Source organism: Argopecten irradians, chromosome 14 (assembly GCF_041381155.1).
Source record: "Argopecten irradians isolate NY chromosome 14, Ai_NY, whole genome shotgun sequence".
In the NCBI taxonomy this organism is placed as follows: Eukaryota; Metazoa; Mollusca; class Bivalvia; order Pectinida; family Pectinidae; genus Argopecten; species Argopecten irradians.
Genome location: NC_091147.1, coordinates 9,865,302 through 9,883,471, shown reverse-complemented (window position 1 = coordinate 9,883,471; position 18,170 = coordinate 9,865,302).

Sequence of the window (18,170 nt, the reverse complement as noted above, 5' to 3'; positions counted from 1 at the left end):
AATTTTAGTGCATGACATTTCCGAAGATTATCGGAAATTCCTACGAGATGCTGCGAGTTGGTCGTCCTCGTACAACGCAATATCTCGAATTTTTCTGACAAATTCTGGAATCAAACGGAACCTCTCGGTTATTTTCGTGAAGGAATGGAACTTCTCACCATCAACAACGCAAAGAACCAAATACGTCGTGTATGTCATGTCCATCAATTAAGGTCGAACATCAAGTGAACATTCAACTACATGAAGGCAAGAAACAACAGAAAGTGCAATCTGATTAAAATACAGTTCATTGTTACCACTCCGTCTGATAAGGATCTGACAACATCCCATTAGGGATCACGTTCTGGTAACCTGTCCAATTTTTGCTTCCAGAATCTTGGAAATGAATTTCGTGGAACGAAATGGTCGTCCAATGAGCACAACAAAGCTAAATGTTTTTGTATACTGAGACGAAATGTCGTGTTCAATTAATGTAGGTAGGTACTTAGAAATGATTTTTAATTTTTGTTGTTTACTGTTGTGTAACAGATATCTTAAATGAAGCACGTTATATCTATCCAACAAACGCAATTTACACACCAGTTAACAACAAAAAATTAAAATCATTCCATAAATACCTACCTACCGACTATTTCTTTTAAATCTAATGTTCTGGCTTCAATTTGGCGGGAAATGATTTCAAGTTCAGAGAGTACACAAAATATACTTCCACAATAACACTATCTTTTTCATTCAACTGATGCAATATTTCTTAAACGTCTTATTTTATGAAAGATAATTTAAGATTTGCATTACATTCAAATTGTTTATATTGAAGAGTGCATCACCGTGAAACCATGAAATGAAGAATTAGCAGAGTTGTAGATCGCGAGTGTTCATACAAGGCCCCTCGAAATATTTTGTTGTTTATTGAACCATGACTTCTCCTTCTACAAAACCATTATCACTACCAGATCTAGACGTGTTACCAATGGGGAAATTATCGATAATAATGACCCCCACAACGAGGCTCTACTAGTAAACAAGGACTAATAAGGTCATGGCTGATATTGAGAGCACTGTGCTGCGGTCCCTACCATATTAGGTTATAAATATATGTCTTTGGAGAGAACCTTACGGCACGATACACTAGGGACACAGACGATGTCTGAATCCCGAAATGAGGGACGGAAAATCATTATAAAGCCCGTCATTACTGAGACATCTCTCACACCAGAAATGACAGGCAATCTCAAGCGACGGTCACCTAGTGGGGCGGTGATTCAATATAAAAATGCACTTTCAGCCCCGGCCCTTCAATCACACGAAACTCCACAATGGACGACACATGCTGGAATATGCTGATCACAGAAACGATAGTGCTCAGGTTCCATAAAGTGCCCGTGACATATTGTTCCAATTTATCCCCTCCTATCAAATGGAATGCTCAAAGTATAGTGTCTCTCTATGTATATTTGAAGTACAACTTGGGAATTGCGCTACATTGTCTGATGGTGGTTCAACTAATAATGCACAACTAGATGTAAAAGAAATACGGGTTTCATACGATGATCCACGACTCAATCATCTGCAGTCCCCATACAGTCATGATTCCTATTTTTTTTGTCAAATTGGCTCGCATCATTTTTATTTTTTTCTCATCTGACAGACACTGTGCTAAAAGGCACCGATATGTCTACCAATAATACCATAACATATCTACCAGTTCTGTAGGCTAGATCGTGATGTCTACCAATATTTCCATAACATATCTACCAGTTCTGTAGGCTAGATCGTGATGTCTATACCAATATTTCCATAACATATCTACCAGTTCTGTAGACTAGATCGTGATGTCTATACCAATATTTCCATAACATATCTACCAGTTCTGTAGGCTAGATCGTGATGTCTATACCAATATTTCCATAACATATCTACCAGTTCTGTAGGCTAGATCGTGATGTCTATACCAATGTTTCCATAACATATCTACCAGTTCTGTAGACTAAATCGTGATGTCTATACCAATATTTCATTAACATATCTACCAGTTCTGTAGGCTAGATCGTGATGTCTATACCAATATTTCCATAACATATCTACCAGTTCTGTAGGCTAGATCGTGATGTCTATACCAATATTTCCATAACATATCTACCAGTTCTGTAGGCTAGATCGTGATGTCTATACCAATATTTCCATAACATATCTACCAGTTCTGTAGGCTAGATCGTGATGTCTATACCAATATTTCCATAACATATCTACCAGTTCTGTAGGCTAGATCGTGATGTCTATACCAATTTCCATAACATTCTACCAGTTCTGTAGGCTAGATCGTGATGTATACCAATATTTCATAACATATCTACCAGTTCTGTAGGCTAGATCGTGATGTCTATACCAATATTTCCATAACATATCTACCAGTTCTGTAGGCTAGATCGTGATGTCTATACCAATATTTCCATAACATATCTACCAGTTCTGTAGGCTAGATCGTGATGTCTATACCAATATTTCCATAACATATCTACCAGTTCTGTAGGCTAGATCGTGATGTCTATACCAATATTTCCATAACATATCTACCAGTTCTGTAGGCTAGATCGTGATGTCTACCAATATTTCCATAACATATCTACCAATATTTCCATAACATATCTACCAGTTCTGTAGGCTAGATCGTGATGTCTATACCAATATTTCCATAACATATCTACCAGTTCTGTAGGCTAGATCGTGATGTCTATACCAATATTTCCATAACATATCTACCAGTTCTGTAGGCTAGATCGTGATGTCTATACCAATATTTCCATAACATATCTACCAGTTCTGTAGGCTAGATCGTGATGTCTACCAATATTTCCATAACATATCTACCAGTTCTGTAGGCTAGATCGTGATGTCTATACCAATATTTCCATAACATATCTACCAGTTCTGTAGGCTAGATCGTGATGTCTATACCAATATTTCCATAACATATCTACCAGTTCTGTAGGCTAGATCGTGATGTCTATACCAATATTTCCATAACATATCTACCAGTTCTGTAGGCTAGATCGTGATGTCTATACCAATATTTCCATAACATATCTACCAGTTCTGTAGGCTAGATCGTGATGTCTATACCAATATTTCCATAACATATCTACCAGTTCTGTAGACTAGATCGTGATGTCTATACCAAAGTTCTGTATTTTCCATAACATATCTACCAGTTCTGTAGGCTAGATCGTGATGTCTATACCAATATTTCCATAACATATCTACCAGTTCTGTAGGCTAGATCGTGATGTCTATACCAATATTTCCATAACATATCTACCAGTTCTGTAGGCTAGATCGTGATGTCTATACCAATATTTCCATAACATATCTACCAGTTCTGTAGGCTAGATCGTGATGTCTATACCAATATTTCCATAACATATCTACCAGTTCTGTAGGCTAGATCGTGATGTCTATACCACCAATTTCCATAACATATCTACCAGTTCCTGTAGGCTAGATCGTGATGTCTATACCAATATTTCCATAACATATCTACCAGTTCTGTAGGCTAGATCGTGATGTCTATACCAATATTTCCATAACATATCTACCAGTTCTGTAGGCTAGATCGTGATGTCTATACCAATGTTTCCATAACATATCTACCAGTTCTGTAGGCTAGATCGTGATGTCTATACCAATATTTCCATAACATATCTACCAGTTCTGTAGGCTAGATCGTGATGTCTATACCAATATTTCCATAACATATCTACCAGTTCTGTAGGCTAGATCGTGATGTCTATACCAATATTTCCATAACATATCTACCAGTTCTGTAGGCTAGATCGTGATGTCTATACCAATATTTCCATAACATATCTACCAGTTCTGTAGGCTAGATCGTGATGTCTATACCAATATTTCCATAACATATCTACCAGTTCTGTAGGCTAGATCGTGATGTCTATACCAATATTTCCATAACATATCTACCAGTTCTGTAGGCTAGATCGTGATGTCTACCAATATTTCCATAACATATCTACCAGTTCTGTAGGCTAGATCGTGATGTCTATACCAATATTTCCATAACATATCTACCAGTTCTGTAGGCTAGATCGTGATGTCTATACCAATATTTCTATAACATATCTACCAGTTCTGTAGACTAGATCGTGATGTCTACCAATATTTCACATAACATATCTACCAGTTCTGTAGGCTAGATCGTGATGTCTATACCAATATTTCCATAACATATCTACCAGTTCTGTAGGCTAGATCGTGATGTCTACCAATATTTCCATAACATATCTACCAGTTCTGTAGGCTAGATCGTGATGTCTATACCAATATTTCCATAACATATCTACCAGTTCTGTAGGCTAGATCGTGATGTCTATACCAATATTTCCATATACATATCTACCAGTTCTGTAGGCTAGATCGTGATGTCTATACCAATATTTCCATAACATATCTACCAGTTCTGTAGACTAGATCGTGATGTCTACCAATATTTCCATAACATATCTACCAGTTCTGTAGACTAGATCGTGATGTCTACCAATGTTTCCATAACATAATCTACCAGTTCTGTAGGCTAGATCGTGATGTCTACCAATATTTCCATAACATATCTACCAGTTCTGTAGGCTAGATCGTGATGTCTATCGTTCTGATGTCTACCAATATTTCCATAACATATCTACCAGTTTCTGTAGGACTAGATCGTGATGTCTACCAATATTTCCATAACATATCTACCAGTTCTGTAGGCTAGATCGTGATGTCTATACCAATATTTCATAACATATCTACCAGTTCTGTAGGCTAGATCGTGATGTCTACCAATATTTCCATAACATATCTACCAGTTCTGTAGGCTAGATCGTGATGTCTATACCAATATTTCCATAACATATCTACCAGTTCTGTAGGCTAGATCGTGATGTCTACCAATATTTCCATAACATATCTACCAGTTCTGTAGGCTAGATCGTGATGTCTATACCAATATTTCCATAACATATCTACCAGTTCTGTAGGCTAGATCGTGATGTCTATACCAATGTTTCCATATCATATCTACCAGTTCTGTAGGCTAGATCGTGATGTCTATACCAATATTTCCATAACATATCTACCAGTTCTGTAGGCTAGATCGTGATGTCTATACCAATATTTCCATAACATATCTACCAGTTCTGTAGGCTAGATCGTGATGTCTATACCAATATTTCCATAACATATCTACCAGTTCTGTAGACTAGATCGTGATGTCTACCAATATTTCCATAACATATCTACCAGTTCTGTAGGCTAGATCGTGATGTCTATACCAATATTTCCATAACATATCTACCAGTTCTGTAGGCTAGATCGTGATGTCTATACCAATATTTCCATAACATATCTACCAGTTCTGTAGACTAGATCGTGATGTGTCTACCAATATTTCCATAACATATCTACCAGTTCTGTAGACTAGATCGTGATGTCTACCAATATTTCCATAACATATCTACCAGTTCTGTAGACTAGATCGTGATGTATATACCAATATTTCCATAACATATCTACCAGTTTCTGTAGACTAGATCGTGATGTTACCAATATTTCCATAACATATCTACCAGTTCTGTAGGCTAGATCGTGATGTCTATACCAATATTTCCATAACATATCTACCAGTTCTGTAGACTAGATCGTGATGTCTACCAATATTTCCATAACATATCTACCAGTTCTGTAGACTAGATCGTGATGTCTACCAATGTTTCCATAACATATCTACCAGTTCTGTAGACTAGATCGTGATGTCTACCAATATTTCCATAACATATCTACCAGTTCTGTAGACTAGATCGTGATGTCTACCAATATTTCCATAACATATCTACCAGTTCTGTAGGCTAGATCGTGATGTCTACCAATATTTCCATAACATATCTACCAGTTCTGTAGGCTAGATCGTGATGTCTACCAATATTTCCATAACATATCTACCAGTTCTGTAGACTAGATCGTGATGTCTTTACCAATATTTCCATAACATATCTACCAGTTCTGTAGGCTAGATCGTGATGTCTATACCAATATTTCCATAACATATCTACCAGTTCTGTAGGCTAGATCGTGATGTCTACCAATATTTCCATAACATATCTACCAGTTCTGTAGGCTAGATCGTGATGTCTATACCAATATTTCCATAACATATCTACCAGTTCTGTAGGCTAGATCGTGATGTCTACCAATATTTCCATAACATATCTACCAGTTCTGTAGACTAGATCGTGATGTCTACCAATATTTCCATAACATATCTACCAGTTCTGTAGGCTAGATCGTGATGTCTATACCAATATTTCCATAACATATCTACCAGTTCTGTAGGCTAGATCGTGATGTCTACCAATATTTCCATAACATATCTACCAGTTCTGTAGGCTAGATCGTGATGTCTATACCAATATTTCCATAACATATCTACCAGTTCTGTAGACTAGATCGTGATGTCTACCAATGTTTCCATAACATATCTACCAGTTCTGTAGGCTAGATCGTGATGTCTATACCAATGTTTCCATAACATATCTACCAGTTCTGTAGGCTAGATCGTGATGTCTATACCAATATTTCCATAACATATCTACCAGTTCTGTAGGCTAGATCGTGATGTCTACCAATATTTCCATAACATATCTACCAGTTCTGTAGGCTAGATCGTGATGTCTACCAATGTTTACCATAACATATCTACCAGTTCTGTAGGCTAGATCGTGATGTCTACCAATGTTTCCATAAACATATCTACCAGTTCTGTAGGCTAGATCGTGATGTATAGTAGCAATGTTTCATACCAATATATTTCCATAACATATCTACCAGTTTTGTAGCCAATGGCGTCATTTATAGAATACACAGGATGAAATAATTCTGAATTTTTTCTGATGTCCATGTTTCTTTCACTGTGCAAAACGACATAACACATTGGTAAATGTTTTAGCTCCGGCTCTCCCATCAAAAGCGAGGCGCTCGTTTTTTAAAACTCACGACTGTACACAAAAAAAATGGTACAGAAAACGATAAGAACTGGAGGCGCGTAAAACAATTGTCCCTCATCGAAAGATGTGTACTTTGCATTTTGTATTTTTGTACACAGCAGGAAGTTTGAAAAACGAGCGTTCCGCTTTGATGCGAGAACTGGAGCTTTACATTGACCATTATGCACCATGTTTTCTCACACTGATTCTTCTGATAGAATACCCATATCCTACCTATACACGTAACACACGTATAATGTACCTCGAACTCACAACTCTGAGGTTGAGGGCTGGTGGTAATATATCGGAACAACGAAACCCCCGACCACTGGTATTACAATATCCCCTTTCCAGAAGATATTCATCTCATTTGAAACACTTCGATTCTGCTAATTTTATTTAGATTTCTATTGGGTTCACTCTAGAGGAAATGAAGCATTTTTACTACAAATGATATTTTATTTACAAGAACTGATAACGAATTTTGATAAACATACGGCTTGGGATAATCTATTGCTATGTGAGCTATCTAAAATGTATTTTTGTAGAGACCTTTGGGCCTCAATACAGAATTATTGGTTACTCCGACTTATTGTCCCCTCCATCTACCGTTAGATACCTCTCCTTAATGATTTATAAAGAATGAGGTAGATATACGAAATTACCCTACCGGGTGTCATCTCCGCTGACTGCCATATCATATGCAATAATAGAACTAGATATATCATAATATTTATAAATATGTTCCTAGTTTCTCTAAAGAATTACATCTGGTTTGGATTGGTCGTCTTTTTGATAAAGTTAGCGTAAAGATTGTCTCGCTTTCATCTGACCGTTTTATATGTCAAACCGACAATCGTGAATTTAACATAAAGAACCACTGATGAAATAAAACTATTTTGTCTCCCTTTTATAGGTATCGTAATCCATACCGAGGCCGTGGCTGAATTATGTATATAGAAGGATAAAATCCTTTATACTCTTGTCATCAATCATAATGGATGGACGCCAGACAAACGCCTGTGTGACCACGATCCGATAGGTCTTTTATGGCAGACGGCAAATTTACGCCGGCACCGGAAGTGGACTTCGAAAGATTCGTTACAAGATTTCGTCCGTTTTCTAAAGGCCAGTTTGCGTTTGAAGTAAAAAACACGTATCAATTGTTAATGCATTGTCCATCTAATGACTATAACTGAATGGGTTCTAATGTACAATCACATATAATTCAGTCTAGCCAGCCCTAATCAGCTCCCCCTGGTGGTCGATGAATCAAACCACTACCGATAACTGATGTACGCTTCCTACAATTATACGTAAGCGTTCGTAATGTTATTGGTATAAAACCTTTGAGAGCGATGCGTACAATGAATACGTATGTCGTTATGGATTCAAGGATTTTTTAGTAGACGATTTGGTAGCCATTAGACCAAACGGACACCAATATACAAGACATCGTCCACTGTCTGATGTGTAGATTCACAGGAACTCGTCTCTATGTTTATTGTTGAACTGATCTAGTGATGATACCTTTGTGCCATTTATATAACACTTTACAATAGACCGGACTCAAAATCAGGAGAAATCCAAAACGATCTTCCTCCTGAATTAACATTTAATAAACTGAGAAATATATTTTGTAGAAAAGTATATCGACAAGTCGTGTTACCGTAGACTATTGATAGTTGAAAATAGTCATTCTGAGAGATAATTTATTAACAAAGATATCCAGCAATCATGTCCAGATAGCTATCCTGAAGATGTACGATCGAGCTTGTAAATTTGAGCTAATTCAACATTGATTAACTCTAGCTTTTCAGTGTTGATCATTCAATGTGTATTTTTGAACCTACATTTCCTTTTCTTTGTATCTTCATAAGATCTTATTTTTATTGTACTCCTTATTATTACGGAGGAAATGCAAATGGATGAATAAACGTCGAGTTACCGTGAAGCGACCCAAATTAGCACGTGACAGAAATTGTACAATTGGTTGTAAACAAGTCCTTACCTTCGGACAATGTACACTTAACTTTATTGATTACCAGAACTCTTTCAGAGCTGTTCGTCAATCGGTACTAATTTGCTTATGGCATCCGAAGTGTTCTTCTGTAGAACTAAGGTAGAGAGATAGAGAGAACATCGGTGTGAGATCTATGGGATGATGTGCTCCTCCAAAGGCGCCTTGGTACCAATCCTAGACCTATAACAGACCAAGCACCTGTCAAGGAAATCTGGCCACGGACGGCCGCACGAGCGGACAGAACCGATTCTATGTGTCTAATTGTTTCTTACATGGCCACTTGTACGTCATTTCGTTTAGGGCCTAGTCATTAAATGATATTACAGCAGTGTGATGAAAAAAAGATGAAAGAAGCTTCGCCAACAACACAGACATAAAACAAGTTCTGAATACACGAAATGAGGACAAAGTGGTGTTTCCATAACAACATGCATTGTTTGACTTTGGAAAAATAAGGTTTTGAGAGTTTGTGAGAAAACAATGATATAGTTTAGTATTGTAAAATAATCAGGTTGTACTTGTATCTGCAAATGTAGCTATAATAAATGGGAAATATATTTTTTCTAGTATTGAAAATTTAACCCCTATGTAAGTATGTATTCTTTTACTTTTTTTGTCTATAAGTAGCAGCGCATGTGGTATATGTGGGGTACTTACACCATGTCTCTCCTATGGTTGGTAACAGAGCATAGTTCAACTCAGTAGGTATAGCAAAACGAAGAGGCACCATGACTACTCAAATACAATGAAATGTCATACTTTTAGCCGAACGTCTAGGAAAATTGCATAATCAGAGTAAAGTAAAAAAATATATAAAACTGACTGCATGCTGTACTTGATAGAGGGTCAAACGTTCAAATGACCTTAAATGGACCTTTTTTTGACGCTGATTATTGTGCGTTTCCTGCCGTCCTCATCATAATAAAGTCATCGGTTCGGCTGACATTTTCAAGACATTCATCAGCTTGGTGTTCATCCTCCGTTGCATCACAAATCTCCCACTTTCCGGTGCATACGTCCATTGACACAACAACTTCTCCCGTCAACATCCGGTTTTCTAGAGTACATATACCATATCTGAATACCAAGGTCATCGCACCGTGAGACCGCCATCGCGGGCTGAAATAAACGTTTTGCAATTTCGTTATTAACATTTCCCGTCTCGACAATAGCTTGCTTTGTGTTGATAAAAACACGTTTGGTAAATAATACTCCCTGTTTGGGAGAATTCCCTGGCTTATTATGAAATGTCGTTAAATGTCAAACCCTTTGTAATGTGAAAGCATGTTTTTGAACATGTGTGCCATCTGATAATAGCTCTCCTATGTCTTGTCAGCACGCATTTCCATCTCATATACCGTACTCATATACCAGTAATGTATGTTATACTAAACCTGTATCAAAGACAATAACCGGCACTTCACAGGTTGGAAGACAATTCCATGACACACACGTGTTTCTGTACTTGTTACGTGAATGTTTCGTGGTGATGCGTATGGTAACACTAATATAAAAAGTAACGAATTTTATTTGACATGATAATGTGATTATTGTTCTGTTGGTTAACATGTAAGATTTAAACCATGAATAAAATGACTCACATATATTTCATTTTATGTAGATTTCAGTTGAGGACATTTCAAAGTTTTCGTATGAAGCATGCATTTTTTACAGAATCAGAATCTCGTGACGTAAAACTATTTATACTATACCAATATTTTATATTTCTATAGAATTAATCATAAAGTGTGAATCCTGAATCTTAGTGTCGCCGTGTGTGTGGTAGTATGTTGGAGATGGAAGAAGACGGAGTACTAGGCGAAAAACCGCCATCATTGTACCAAAGATGTTTCAAATTAGAAGGACGAGTGATAAAGAAAAATGGTATAATTCTAGTTAAAAAACCTCGGAGATCTATTTTTGTATTTGTTAATAATAACTAAATCGTTCTCAACTCACTGAAAAGTACTTTCGATCCCTAAAGCGTTCCAACCGAAGTCTATTTAGTCTTATATATCCTCAAACAATATACAGTGTATTTGAGGCTTGCCTATCAACACAATTATACTTGTGTTCCCGATATAAAACAAACGATATATCTAACTAAAACAATATCCACACGGTGAAGGATATTAAAATTTCTAACGCTGACTAGAAATGTGTTTCAATATTCTTCATTAAATATTGACGTATTTATGATTCATTTCTCCAAAGAAAATCTTTAAAGTCAGCTCTGAATCGTCCTTTTATTAGTTTACTTTTCCACGTTACTGATATTCAACAAAGATTAATTACAATGGAATCAGTGCAGAGAATATTAGTAAGGAACACTGCAGGAGCGACCCATGTTCATTAAGTCAATTCTAATTTCATCTTTATGGTGATCCCGGAGCGTTGACCGACAGTCAAATATTTAGTTTCTTATTAAGTTTATTGGGTAGAACTTATAACTTATATTAAATCGTACACCTGGGAAAACTTTTGCAGTTGTTTGGATCATAACCATGGAAAATTGTATCAAACCTTTTTTTATTTACTATAGTAATATACGTTGTATTTAGAATTAACAATGAACCGTGTGTGGTGTCTGTTTGATGGAAATAAAACTGTTAGTAAATTATTCTCTGATATGTCTATCAATTCTCGAAGAAATACATCAATATAAAACTTTGGTTTTTCGACAGTTGTTTCTATGAAATAATATCGCAAGCGTATGTTCTGTAAAAAACGAATTTCAAATATTTAAAAAAATGAATCGAAAAATGCTATCGTATAGAGAAACATACAGTAGTGTTATATCGAATTCTCATGAATGGCGTCTTGACTGAAAAGACAAATAGCACAATATCTTATACAATTATTTGTCACTTAAAATCGTGTTCGAGTTCGTGACAAACCACTCTGTCAAGAGGAATCTTTCCGCTGTAAATTGGTTAACTGCTACTCACGACCGAATCACATTAATATTTCTACGCCGGTGTAAATTAATGAGCGGAGTCTATGGTGCTCTCTTTATGAAACCTCATAATCGATATAAGGGTTTAAGTTGCACGAATATAAACCCGAATTAGCTTCTTCTAGATCGTAATAACGATCCCATCTAGCGTATAGTGCTCTCATTTTGTCAATGCAAAGTCAATTTGTGGAAATTTCTCCCGAACGAAAGTTGTGTCTGCCGGAGTGAAGACTGTAGTTGTTTACCAATAAATCCCATGGACATCCGAATGGTCCGTTCTGTAATCTGATTCACATTCTGTCTGACCAGAAGGGAAACCCTATGATATAATTCAGATTCCGTCTTAAAGAGAAGAAAAATACACACCCGTTAATGGATATGTCACAGAGCTTGGTTCGAGAAATGGATTGGTCAGTCACCAATAAAAGACACTGATGATGACGATTTGCAAAAGAGACAAAAAAGCCTGATCGTGGACACGTTTTGTTACTATTTCATGTAATTTAGAGCTTTGCTTTCTTTTCATTATAGTCATTAACTTTTATTTATTTTTACTTTTAAATTTGTATGATTGTTTCTTTAGTGTTTTGTCACTCTTAGCTTCTTATCGCGGAACTGTTTTTGTTTGTTTTCGATTCAAGTAAATGGGCATTTTGATTTATTTATTTATTTGTTTGTGTAACGTGATCCATAAGCATACTGTGTCTCTCATCACTTTCTTTTTATTAAAATTGAACGAAGACTTGGTCCATTCATACCATTGTCAAAACGTCAATTTGACCACTGTGAAATGTCAATTGTTATTCTGACCATTGAGTAATCAAATTGGCCAGATTGCTTTGGTCAGCGTTACAGAGATGACCACTGGTCTAGTCATCCACGTGACAAAGACGCCTGTTTTACCACAAAAGGACAGCGGCCAACCGGACGTCACAGAAATCAAAATTAATGGACGACGGATAGAGGCCAGTCCGGTCACGTGGTACCTATGGAGACGCCATTAGCCGGAAATGAGTCGTTCAGGCCACGAAATTGGTATAAATGACCAGAATACTCTGTGTGTCGTCTGCTGGCCGGACAGCGGCCATCCGTCTGAGTTACAGGAGATCTATCCGGATGTTGTGTTTATATATCAGTAATCTATTCAGTCTGATGTGTCAGTTCATATATATCACCATTGTGTTCTAAAATGAGCAAAAAATGTAAATTTAAGTGCGTGTCAAATATATGTGAAGTTGGTGTATATATAAAGCAGTTTCTATTCATGTCATAAAAGTGAAAATATTCATTTAAAGTGTTTTAAGTGCTTTAAATAATATAAATGATTAAATGTAGCCGTTAATGCATTTCTCATAACTTTGAGAGAAATACGAAATTGCAATTGCGAATGGCGTCAACTCTCTGACATGATTTCGCAGTAATTTAAAACACCTAAATATTCTAAATACAATGTAGATACCGAATTACACATTTCTGTCTCGTATTTTAGCCTACATTAATATATCATTAAATTTACAGTTTTATTATGTGTATCACCAGAACAAATAAATTCAGAAAATGTGCTGTTAAATAAGATTATGGAAAACATGCAGTAAGCATTATGTAAATCTATTACTGCGTACACTGGCATTGTAACGACAATGGAAATATGCTCAAACAATGGTGACGTGTTGTAAAAAATGTATAGAATAAAGAGACATAAAGATTTTATGATGGAAGCTTCATTGGAAATTATAATGCAATAACGAAGGCATTCGGAGGAAAGAGCATTTATCGAATACAAAATGAAGTCTCTGAACAGACATGAAAACCAAATCATCGTTCAACAATGGGGTTTTTAAGGTGCGTCTATCCGAGCAGAAACCACGATTGACACAGAAGCCAAAGAAGCCATGTATTTCAAATTGACTGACAATATTTATGTATTCATCTCAATGTCGTATTACAGCGAGGCATGGCGGATAGATGTTTAGTTCCGAAATATATATATTAGGGATAGCTTTGTTGCCGGTAAGCTATAGATATATTATTGTTCAGACAAATCATGTCTATAGGAACCCTGTAATTGGTGAAAGCTTTGTCTCCGAAACAGCTGAGACCTTATCAATGCTGGACCAATTACAAGGTAATAAGCTCTAAGCATCAAGACATTCATATATCGGTCTGTGGTTTTTTGTGTTATTACGTATCTCAATAGTCACTCGAATCCCTTGTAATGACAACCTCTTATAGACATTAATCAAGGTATTGACATCAAAACTTTCAATAGAAAATTCATAATTCAACTTCGGAATTGAAAAATCGAAAATATGCCGTTAAAGAACAGTACATTGTATGAGCCGAGCTGTATATAAGTGGTATTGCTCTGAACAAAAAGCGATTAGTCTGATTTCAAACGCAATATGGACCTTGTCACCATTTGTCTTCGTACTTTAAGGATTTGTACATGCATGTATTATGTTTTTCATTCTCGATATTCCAGAAACAACAGTGATAGTAACCCCTAGAATTTCGAGGATGAATTTTCTTGACAAACACATTGGTACTATAATCACCCTCTAAATGCAGTTGTACAACCATATGACATTCCAAAGAAGTCCATTTTCCCTGTATTTCATAGTACCTTGTTAGGTAAGTCTGTGTATATGAGTCCTTGGCTCCTTCGATAGTTTAAGCGTTATCTCATATTCAAATTCAAATTTTTGAACTTTAGGCTTTACAGCCCATCTCAGTACAAAAACACTAATTTTATACGAAGCAGGCACTGCACTAAAGTATACATGTATAATAAAATAAATAGAGAATGGACAGGTTTTATTTCATGGCAATAAATTTCTCCTTATTTGGTTTACTTCATAATTGTAATGAGATGAAAACGGTATAAAGCTAGAATATTAATAATCCAAAATAAAAGGCCAAAATGGATTCAAAGTAAAAATCAAAAAATCATTTCTATGGAATATATATTCGGCCACTATAGTGCCTTCTTCAGTCCAAAATAACACTAACACAACGTGTTCGTCTACATATTTCATGTTTTCATGTTTTCATCAATTTAATTACTTAACATAAGCAAATCTTTCAAATAAGTTGAACTTGATAATTGTATCATTTTTAACACAAATGTTTTGTTTTCTTCAATAATATAATTTAATTCGTTTTGAGCTAATGCTACAGTTATACCATATCGTCATTTAGACTTAGATTAAAGTGTTAGTATCAGAGAGTGATAAATAATCCTGTTTACACTATAAAATGTGTGTTTACGGTTTGTGAGGACTTGGAGCATCGCGTGCATACAAACTGTAAGGTGTCATTCAACAAAGGATAAAAACCAATAAAAAAAACACCGTTTTATTTGGTTTGAAAACACATATTTTCACACGCCAGTCTCGTATAATCTCGTGTTATCACGTTCTGAACCGACTCGTTAAAAGGTAACGTTCTATTTTACGAGTGCGATCGGCCCAGCAATAAAATGCACCAGAAGAATGAACATGTAAGAATGAAGAAAGCTCGAGGGATTTATACAAACTACATACATGTAGGAAATTGTGTCGTTGATAAGCAAATGTATGTTCGAATCCGACAGCAGACTGTCTTGTACTCTTGTAACATAGTTATTCACTTAGAAAGCAAATAAACAATTAAGTTACATGTATCATAAAATGATGACATGATCAATATTTCTTAAAACTTTTGCGACCCGTATGTTTATTTTATCAATCACACGAGACACTAGAAGGATCCTTATGTGAAATTTCGTTTGCAATTTACAAATAGAGTTATAGCGACAAACTTTGAGTTCCATACGGGGACGCTTAGTCTTCCGGGGCTCCTCCGATCACTCGGACATTATTCACTTTACCGAAAGTGCCGATGAGTACCGATTAGATGGACACTTCTTTATTTATTTCGTACGCTTTTGTTCGCATTTTTGCATATTTTTGCTTTCTTCATTTTTGTTTGTCTATCTGTCTTGTACTTTGTTCTTGTTGTGCCAAAATGATTGTTTTGCTGCTCTTTGCAGAGGCAAGCACATGTACAGGAGATGTTTCACATCTCAGTCGCTCTCGTTATAAGACACAGTCCATTTCATTAAGTAAAGTGAGCTGATAGTTTGGATCCTCGCCAGGTTTTCAAAATTCCTGTAGTGACATAACTTGATTATACTGCATATATAAAACGTTTGTTTGTTCCTAATGGCGGTAACCTACACATGTAAATACACATTTATCGAGGTTACCCATACTTCTATCACCTGTTCCTCATCAACAGGTGCGCCGTTTTTTATGCACAGTAGCAGATCGACAAATCAAATACTCTTCTACAGTTCTGCAAGTTACACAATGATGTTGGGGCCAATATATTCACTTGTGTCATAGCCGAAATACGCCTTATTGCAAGGTATGTGAAAACGGCCCGAACTCTAAATACCGGGCTAATAATATAGCAATATATTTTCCGGAGAGGTAATTGTCAATTAAAAAAGTGCTCGTCTTTCGAATTTATGTCTGTCATTTAGTATTCTGCTGTGTGGGGGCTGCTCCGTCAAACATAGGATGGTGTACCGGAAGTAACTTGTATACTATCCATTTTCTTCATTTGTATACGTATCGTTGTCTTAGTATAGCAATGGTCGTTATAATGATCAATAACTCCGAAATGTCTTTCTGAATTTATCTATTTCTTGAGATCAAGGTGCTGCACTACCCACAGGCATTTGGCTCTATAGACATGTTTTCTCTCTATATATATGTAATACTGTCGACACAATATTACATACTTATTTATATATAGAGAGAGGGGGGATGTTTATAGAGCCAAACGCCTATTCACTACCCATACGTTTTATGTGATGCAAGTAAACTGCATTTCACCAGGATAATGTTTATGACTTTAAAGTTTTTTGTCCTGGGATAGAGCGTTAAATTGAAAAAAACCCACTGTGCATTCAATTCCTGTATCCATTACCAGGATACCTTACGCGAACATACTGCAGTCTCCAAAACAAGCAGCCGTGAAGTCACATGATGGAGAGTGAAGCTATACTATCATATGAAACTTTCAATTGGAGGATGAATACGAGAATCTTATATTTGTTTATAAAAACAACATTTTACATATAAAAAAAAACTAAATAGAAAGCCAATAGCATCACCATGGCGATAACCACAGGACTGGCTACTGACCCCCGGGACGACCACTCCACGGATACTGAGACAAATGTGATGATATCAGATGGTGTACTATCTACAACAGCACTAGGACTGAAAATAGCCTTTATGTAATCAGTTTAATCTTGGCTGAGCTCACAGGACGATTTGTTACATTTAGCAAACGCAATTATTTTCGAATTTTCGAAATCGGAGACAAACCAGAATACCAGTTGCATGGTGATATTAGATTAATCAAATTCCTTTGTATGTGTACCCAACAGTCTTGTCAGCCTACAGCTAGATATCTAAAATTATTGGTGATGATTTTTTTTAATTTGTAAGTTTAATATAGAATTGCAACTTGTATCTAAATGGCTATGGAGGTTACTAACTATATAACTATTGCACTTGAAAGTCTTTATTTTAACGACCAAAACATGTTATTGAAGAGGGAATAAAAACGTAATTTGCTGTCCCCAAAAGGAATGATAAAGCAAAGTGAAAAAAAAACTCCATTACTTTTGCGTGACGGAAATGCTTTTTTGTTCGTATTTTTAAATCTAATTATCAAAAAAGAAAACTTAATCAATCAATGCAAAACATTAAAACGGCAACGGTCTTGATTTTGATTCATTCCCTTGGCGTTATATTTCCTCGTTGAATATTAAGAATCGAACCGGTCGGTACGCGGTGTCATTTTATAGTGTTTTTCTATAGCTGGTGGTAGAATTAAATCAACTACCCTCAAACCGTGAACTAAGTTAATAAAATATAATCAATTAATTTTATGCCACTATCGTTTTTATCCCTTTAGCTTGATATTCTTAGTTTGTTACCATATTAGTTTAATGATACAAATTTTATATCACTATTCATAAAATTTTACCTAAATTCAAGAAAAAAAACCTCTGAAACTAAGCCATGTGCGTCTCGATATTGTGTTTTATAATAAATGTGAATGTCTACTAATGTCACCGTGTCGTCATCTCGTATAGTAT